General features: G+C 39.5%; 1 long non-coding RNA gene across 1 annotated transcript; it reads left to right on the top strand.

Moving 5' to 3' along the window:
• The first annotated feature begins 1,071 nt into the window (after positions 1 to 1,071).
• On the top strand, positions 1,072 to 4,348 carry LOC126991984 (uncharacterized). Its single transcript, XR_007746014.1, has 3 exons — positions 1,072 to 1,342; positions 2,711 to 2,826; positions 3,314 to 4,348. It is a non-coding gene; the product is annotated as an uncharacterized LOC126991984 (long non-coding RNA).
• Positions 4,349 to 9,236: the final 4,888 nt, after the last annotated feature.

Below are 9,236 nucleotides of genomic sequence, written 5' to 3'. Positions count from 1 at the left end.
TCAATTTTCTTACGTCATAGCTACACCTTCTTCATGAGTTCATTTGTCTTTACATCGTCAAATTTGTCGGCAGCATTCTTCAACAAGTTAGGGGAACCAGGCCCCATGAAGATGTACTCAGTGTCTATCATGTGTTTATCCTCCACTGGTGGCCACTGCCATGTTATCTTTCTGGCATGGAGGAGAGGGTCTTGCAATGTAGAAACTTAATTTCAACTTTGTTTACTGGCAATTCTTCATTATCACTGAAAACTTTCGTTACTTTTCTCCAGTAATAGCTACTGTTTGTTTTGTTCAGTATAAATCACAGCAAAATATTTATTTATGGAATCATCATCAATTTTCACTGATGTTGCTACATCTCTGTCTTCAGTGGATTTTGACCTTTCTACCTCTGTCTCTCTAGGAGCCTCATCTCCATCTTCATTGTCACTCACTGGCGAGATCCCGTCCAAGCTCACATCCAGAGATGAGCCACGAGAATCTACTGAACAATAGCTCCCACCTGATATGCTTGATGAATCATTATCATCAGCAGCAGCATTCTTTCTGCCCCTTTTCTGAACTGTGGCCTTCTTTTTTCCCTGTTGTTTCTTCTTATCTGCTTCTCTGCTTTCTGTTTCTTCTGATCTTCTTTTTCCTTCTGTGCCTTCTCTCTTTCCTCAATGCTGCTTATGAATTCCTCATGTGTTAGAACTGTGGCTCCTTCTCCTAACACTCTGCGAGCACCAGGGCCCGTATCCTCGAGAGCTATTAACTTTTACTCTTAAAGTTACTATCAAAGTTAATAGTTTCAAATTATTAAGAGTAAAAGCTATCCTCGTCAACTTTGAGTGTAGGTATTAGCAAATCCCTGGCTACTATTATCTTCTTCTTCTTCTTCTTTATGGCGGGCTCGTTGCTAAGGACGCCTCCGTGCAAAACGTAAACATCCGACATGAATTAAGTATATATTTCAAAAGAAAAATAAAGAAAAGATGTATAAATGTACAACAGAAACATAATAAATGGCAAACACAAGAAAATACTGAGTTTTGTGGCAGATAGAAGCAGCCACAAAGGCTGTTTTTACTCCGTCACTCGTCAATACCCGTATCTCCCCGCCTGCGTCACGACTTGCTCTGCTGAAATTACCGCACCATAACCACGTCATCTGCCCCAATGATCTACGGGCCGGAGAACCAGCGCAGAAAAGGAGTAAGTTTAATTGGTCGCCAGATGAAACGGTCTTCTTACATCAAATTCAAGAAAAAATACGTATAATCAGAGGGTGTTATGGGAAGAGTATCACCCCTGAGGATAAGAAGAGAGCGTGGACTGAAGTGGCAGAAGCTGTAACAAGGTTGGTAATCACATATCCATGGTTCAATCAGCTTACAAACTAACCTAACCTAATCAGTTGGGTATTTTTTGCATAATAACACAACCACTGACCTTCCAAACAGAACATACCTTTTCATTCTGTATCTGAATAGTTTCATTATGACCATTTCTGCCACAACCCCCTCTCCCTCAACAACCTAACATAACTAAACCTAACCATGCCAAACCTGCCCCGTCCTACCGAACACATCCTAACTTAACATGCCAAGTTTGTTGGGGGGGAAGAGGGGGTTGGTATAGATAGTTATGGCATATTTGCCCTGTTTTCATTCTTTATTTATTTTTATTTGTTTATTATTTTTTTTATTGGGGGGGGGATGCTAGGCATGCCAGACTATGGACACTTTTACAAGTACTTTATGTCAAGACTATATGGGAATGGGTAGGCTTTGTGAGAATGGTAAAGTAAGATTAAAATAGTATATTTATAGCATTGGCCAAACAGATTATGGTGATATAATGTTAGATTGGAATGTACTCAAGATAATGAAATTAAGGTTAACGCTTTTATTTTTTTTGTTACATATTCACATATCCATGATTCAAGTAACTTGCAAACTAACCTAACCTCGTCAAATGGGTATTTTTGTATACAAACACAACCACAGAGTTTCCAAACAGGACATACTTATTCCTACTGCTCCATGTGAATAGCATCATCATGACCATTTCTGCTGCAACCCCCACTCCCTCAACAATCTAACATAACTAAACCAACTCCTGCTAAACATGTCCTAACAAACACGTCCTAACCTAACATGGTAGGTCCCCAAGTTTGTTAGGGTGGAAAGGGGGTTAGTATAAGAGAGTCAAGTCATATTTACCTGTTATTTTATTTATTCCTTATTTAGATTTTTTTTGGGGGGTGGGTGGGTTGGGCATGCCAGGCTCTCAACACTTTTACAAATATTTTATGTTAAGACTATATCGGAATAGGTAGATTTGATGAGAATGGTAAAGTAAGATTAAAATATTATTTTGATAGCATTGGTCAAACAGTTTCTGGTGATATAATGTTAGGTTAGAAGTACTCAAAAGAATGGAATTAAGATTAATGCTTTGAATTTTTTTGTATAGCTGTATTGTGTAATATCCTCCTACTTAGAGCATAGAGCATTTTAGAAAAGTAGGTAATGAAAAGTAGTATTTATGGCCATGTTCATAACAACTAAAAAGTTAATGTCTTATGATGCATGTAAATAAAATATTGGTACTGATAGCTTTCCATCACAGCATGTATTAAATGTTATTGGAGAAGTTATGGGAAATAAAAAGCATGCCATAGTGAAACGATTAAGAAACTTGCTTCACATTTATACCCTGACAGTGCCTTCCCTGGGAGTGGACCCCGTACGCAGGATGACTGTGAGAGGCGTTGGTACAACGTACAACAAAAATCAAAGCCTTGCATTGCCAAGTGCAAGAATGAGCAGCAGCAGACTGGTAATTTTTTTAGTTGTTATGTCTTTAAATGTAAAACATATATTAGTTAGTTTTTTTATGTGCTCACAGAATGCACCTATACTGGCCACAATGCCTTTATTTCAGCTTAAAGTTAATAAGTTCATAGCAGTGAACTGCATATTTGATATATAATGTTCATCTGTCAATGACTATCAATCTATCTAAATACCTTGGCTGTCTTCCTCCACTGAAGGGTTTTATCCAAGACAGGCACACACTCACTCACACATTAACACTCATGTACACCACTCTCTCAGCTGCACAGCTCTTGAGGAGTAAAAAAGGCCCTCACTGTATGGGGGATTAGCTGCACAGTTCAGACAGGGTACTTCCACACCACGGCCTCACAGCATACACTGGTTTACCCCTGCCCCATCATAACAATGACATTTTTATATTCTTTATATTCTTTTATATTCTTATTAAAACAATTTATTAATTACCCTTAAATTCATATTCTTTGTAGATACACACTTTATCAGTATTGCTAGAGACCATCCCAGCACATTGTTCATTACTTGTGGAAAAGATACCATTAGCTGCTCCGGCAACAGCCACTGCTTCAATATCTGCTGGCCCTATGACACCAGCCACTGTTTCATAATCTGCTGGCCCTATGACACCAGCCACTGCTTCATCATCTGCTGGCCCTATGACACCAGCCACTGTTTCATCATCTGCTGGCCCTATGACACCAGCCACTGCTTCATCATCTGCTGGCCCAATGACACCTGCCACTGCAAGGGATGACAATGAAGCTGCTCCACCAGTCACCACCTACTTCATCGGAGTTAAGAGATGCCTTTCATAGGGCAGCAGTATAATTTTTTGATGCTGGGGCTGAATATTACTGCCTCAAGGCTATGATTTTGTCACTTTTTTTATTATTACTGAGGAGGTTAGGGTGGAAGGGGTGAAAAATAATTTGTGCTGTTTTTCGACAGAAATGATTAGCAAATTCATTCAAAGCACAAAATTTACCGGAAAAAAAATTGTGTGCCATTGTGAGTGGGTTCACTTGAGATTGGGCTCCAATACGCCTCCGTGGTCTAGCGATCAGCATGCCTGGCTTCTACGCGGGCCCGGGTTCGAATCCCGGCCTGGGCAGTCGGCGTGCAGCTCACCCAGCTGATCATCCTCCCTCTCGGGCTGGTCGATAAATGACTACCTGGGGAAACTGTGGTAGCCCGGATGTCACACTGGCCCTGTGTCCCGGGGTAATGGGCTCCCTCTCACCACAGGCTCAAGGCCCAATGTTACGGAGATGAGCACCGAGGCCACGCGCTGCTATAGCGTATGCCCCAACTTTACCTTTACCTTTATTGGCTCGACTGGCAGACATGGCTTTGTATGTCGAAGGTCACTGGTTCAATCTCCACAGCCAGCACTCTCTAACTTGGATTTTTCTGAGTTCCCTAGAGCCTAGATTAATTTCTCGGTGTTAAATGAGGAGATTTGCACCGGCACCCAGTCATGGGTGTTACAAGATGCGTTGTTACAATCAGGGCGTCATTTGGCCTTCAAAAGTGGGAGGACATTAGGGCAGACAGTTTTACATATATATATATATATATATATATATATATATATATATATATATATATATATATATATATATATATATATATATATATATATATATATATATATATATATATATATATATATATATATATATATATATATATATATATATATATATATATATATATATATATATATATATATATTTATTTACAAACATTAGCTCATAACACCTTTAGGCACTGATCATATTTGCATTTCATGTAGTCTGTGATGCAGGCAGGATATTCATTAGCACCTAATTAGACTCATGCTGCTCCAGTGCTCTCTGATGAACTCACAATCAAAGATGTAGTATACCTATGGTAGCACTGAGTAATCTTAGGTCACTTGGTAAAGTGTTCACCTAAGTCCGACCCAAGCTGACAACATAAACCTAAGCGTGTTTGCAAGCTGAGTGTTTAGAATATTGGCATAGTAATAAAAGATGCTGAAAACTGGATTCCACTACTTTATTGAATATATGAATAATTATATACTGAATTTGTAATGGAGCTAAGATAAAAAAAAAGCTATGTTTTCAGCGGTCATACCATGATCTCATGAAAATAATTAGGTTGACATATATAATTAATTACTACATATTTTGGTATGATGACCATTGCACGTTAATACCATAGCTTTGCGAGCATTGAGTAATCTTAGGTCACTTGGTAAAGTGTTCACATAAGTCCGACCCAAACTGACAACATAAACCTAAGCATGTTTGCAAGCTGAGTGCTTAGAATATTGGCATAATAATAAAAGATGCTGAAAACTAGATTCCACTAATAGAGTAATTATATACTGAATTTTTAATGGAGCAAAGATAAAAAGCTATGTTTTTCAGTGGTCATACCATGATCTCATGAAAATAAATAGGTTGACATATATAATTAATTACTACGTATTTTGGTATGATGACTATTGCACATTAATACCATAGCTTTGAATCCAATGATGAATATCTTCAAGCAAGACACAAATAGCAACAGATTGGTCACCAATTCACTCAGTAAACACAATACTCCAGAAAAGTAAACACTGAATTCACAATAAAGTTGTTTTTCCACTTGGAACTTTGTAAACAGAAACCAAGTAACCTCGTTTTACTTCACTCATAAGTCATGATGTTCGCGATGTGGTCACCTCGACCTTTCGTTCCTCCTCCCTCACACTGGCAGACGTCTCTAACAAGCTTTCTTACCACCATTATCTCAATATGAATAACCGGCAGCATTAATTATAAATCATATTCTAAATGACATTTTAATGCAATTTTAATGTCATCTTTTTCATTTGCATGTGTGTACCTTTCTGCTACAAATAAAAGTTTTTTTTCCCATGTTTTGTTTTCCTTAACTCGAATATTTCACATTTTAATCAATAACAAAGGCATCAAACACTAATTGTATGTTCAAGCTGTGTTTATTTTTTTTTCTGTTGACATAAACTACATCGTTTTCCTTTGGTGCCATTATTTTCACATGGGTACAGTCTATCACTCCCACAACACCGGCAAGTTGGTAGAATTCTGCTTGCTTTACACGGATCTCCACCCTATCAAGGGGAGACTGGATAAGCCTCCCGACTACCTACGGGTCACTGAGGGCGGCCAGAGTTTCCACAATCACCCTGCTTACACTACTCTGGCTTACCCCAAACTCATCACTTGAACACTGCAGCATTTTTCCTGTAGCCAAGTACCTTTAAGTCAAAATCACTTTCAACCCCGGGGTGCGGGAATGCTCCCTTTGAACTGGATCTTGTAGCTCTCTTCTCACCAAATCAGTCACATACTCCATTCCTGCACGGTCTAATATGTATGTCTTGACAAGTTCACCATCGTTATACAGTTCCAAAGCGCCCTATCAAACTCTAAATTGCGGAGGCGGGCTGGACGAGGAAGTCCGGGGGCCATGTTGATATGGGTCTGGGTCTGGGTTTCACTATTAACTTTACTATTAAGTGTTTAGAAGTCCTCGCCAGCACTCTCAAGTTAATACCAAAGTTAATATTAGGTATTAGGCTAATAGTTGTTGAGGATACACTTTGAGAGTGAAGTTAATACCAAAGTCGAAAGTTAATACCAAGTTTAGTATTAATAGTTGTCGAGGATACGGGCCCAGGTTTCTTGGCCTGATGGGGACGTTGTCGGTCAGATAAGATTTTTTCCATGGACTTGTTGGTCTGTATAATTTCGCCAAGTGCCTCTGCAAGTTCTTGAAGACTGTGAAGGTGCAGACAGCATGACTGACTATGCTGACACACTTTTGGAGGATCTTCGGATGAAACTGTTTAATCAGACTTTTTGGATGAACTAGGGGAGGGATTTGTTACAGTGGCCAAAGGTGTACTTGTCCTCATGAGGGGTCTACTGACACTTGGCTTTGGATTAATGGGCATGATGGCCATCTCTGTGTCCTCTCCTTGAGCAGGTGGTACAATAGGAATGCCCTCCTCATTCTCAGGGCTGCCGGCACGGATCTTTGATTGTATGCTTCCACCTTTGACCTACTGAGTCGTGATTCATCAAATTTGGTCCTGTCAATTGGGAAGACTCCAGTAGAAGAAAAACTTTTGCGTACATCCTATTCAGACAAACCTTTGTTTCACACAGAGGTAAGGAGTTGAACATATTTCGCTCTAGAGACTGGCTCACGTGATGTATGCTCATACAATGCGAGTGCCTGGTCATAATAGGTCTTCAGAGGTGCTGAACACACTTTGGCTAAGGGCTGTAGCACATCAGTGTAGTGGGGAGGCAGGAGAACAATACTGATATGCTCATCTTTTGCCAGCTTGATGGTTTCAAGATCTGTGTGGCTAACGTGACCGTCAAGAATCATGAGAATCGGCGTTTTGTCCTTTGTCAGTTCTATAAATTTGACAAAAAACTCGTGAAATGCTTATGATTACTATTATTATTATCATTATTATTATCGTGATTATTTGATTATTATTATTATCTTTACTATGATTATTGCTATTATTGTTATTTCTATTTTTCCTTTTTATTTTCAATCATACTACTTTGTTCATTTGTCTCATTCATCTCATTTCATCTTCCATTGATGTATATTTTCAGCTCTAGGGCTGCCTGGTACTTCATGAAATAATGTTTATTATTATTATTATTATTATTTATTTACAGAGTAAATAGTTTGATTTGGGGTTGTTCCTGAATCCCCAATCCACTGCTGTATGAGCCGTTTTAGCCTAAAAACAATGCAGGGAGTCAAAGCAGAGCCATCAGCACAGATAATTGCTAATACAGTTATATTCTGCCTTCCAGAGCTGGGAGTCACTCTAATTGTTTGCTGTCATGCCTCCCTTCACATCTTCAATTACTTGCTCAACTGGGTCAGAGAGCTTAAAGTCCTTTTTTACATACTTACTAACCATCTTTGCTATAATTGATACCACATGCAAAAACTCAATTACTCAGTCAGCCTGAAAGAGAACACAAACTGAAACCATGTAAACTTACTCAGTCAGCCTGAAATAGAAACAAAATCAAAACCGTGTGAATCAAGTGTAATTGTTAGTGTTGGTGTGTTGTGGTGACAAGTGAGTGTGTATTTGCTTTCTGAATGAGTCTATTGTACCGCAGTCTAAAATCTGTTGAGGGAGGCTGTTCCAGTCATGGTGCATGGAAAGTATTAGTGCTTGTATGCGTCAGTGTTAGTGTGAGATGTTTGCTATATTTGGGTCTGTGAGTTACGAGTACGTAGACGGTATGCATAGAGTAGGTATGTGTGTGGGTCAATGTCAGTGTGAGTGTTTGTGATCTTGTACATAAGTGTAAGTCTGTGTGCTTGTCTGCGTATGTGAAGAGGGTCCATGTTTATCTGTTGTTTGATCCGTGTTGTGATGCCAGGCGCTCAAGTGTAATTGTTTGTAATGAACCTTGCCGCCTTGGTGTTGATTTGTTCTAGCCTATCAATGTTTCTGTGTGTGTGAGGATCCCACACCGTGGAGCAGTATTCCAGTGTTGGTCTCACAAGTGTGTCATAAGCTATGTGTTTAATGTCAGGTGTGCAGTTATGCAAATTCCTCCCCCCCCAGTGTTCTGTTGGCTGTGGTACTGATATGGTCTATGTGGGTGTTGAATTTCAAGTTAGTTGAAAGATGGATGCCAAGGTACTTGTGTGTGTGAACTGATTCTAAATTTGAATTGTGGAGAGTGTAGGTGTGATGGATGGGGTTGTGCGCTCTGGTGAATCTTAATAGTTTGCATTTGTCTGGTCGGAAGTGCATCTGCCAGGTGCGTTCCCACCGCTCGAGGGCGTCCAAGTCATTTTGTAGTAGTCTGCAGTCATCAGTAGTCTTTACTGCTCTAAACAGTAAACTATCGTCGGCAAATAGTCTAGTGGAAGAGTTAGGCGTTGACAGTGGAAGATCGTTAATGTACAGGAGGAAAAGAAGGGGGCCTAGAACTGTGCCTTGTGGCACACCTGAAGAAACAGGGACAGTGTCAGATGAAGATCCATCAAGAAGAACACGTTGATTCCGGTTAGTAAGAAATGCAGTGATCCAGTGAAGAATAGGTCCTGAAATACCATAGTATTTTAATTTTAATGTCAGTCTTTTGTGCGGGACTTTGTCGAAGGCTTTGGCAAAATCTAAAATAATAGTGTCAACTTGTTTAATGTCACGTCGGTCAAGTAGCCTCGTGATGTCGTGATATGTAGTAATGAGTTGCGATTCACATGAGCGTTTGGGTCGAAAGCCGTGTTGTGAGTCAGTAAGGATGTTGCTTGCATCAAGGTGATTCATTATGTGTTTGTGTATTGTGTGTTCGAAAATTTTACATGGAATCGATG

The sequence above is a fragment of the Eriocheir sinensis genome, unplaced genomic scaffold, assembly GCF_024679095.1.
Source record: "Eriocheir sinensis breed Jianghai 21 unplaced genomic scaffold, ASM2467909v1 Scaffold379, whole genome shotgun sequence".
NCBI classification, from domain to species: Eukaryota; Metazoa; Arthropoda; class Malacostraca; order Decapoda; family Varunidae; genus Eriocheir; species Eriocheir sinensis.
This window is presented reverse-complemented; position numbering and strand designations above follow the sequence as displayed.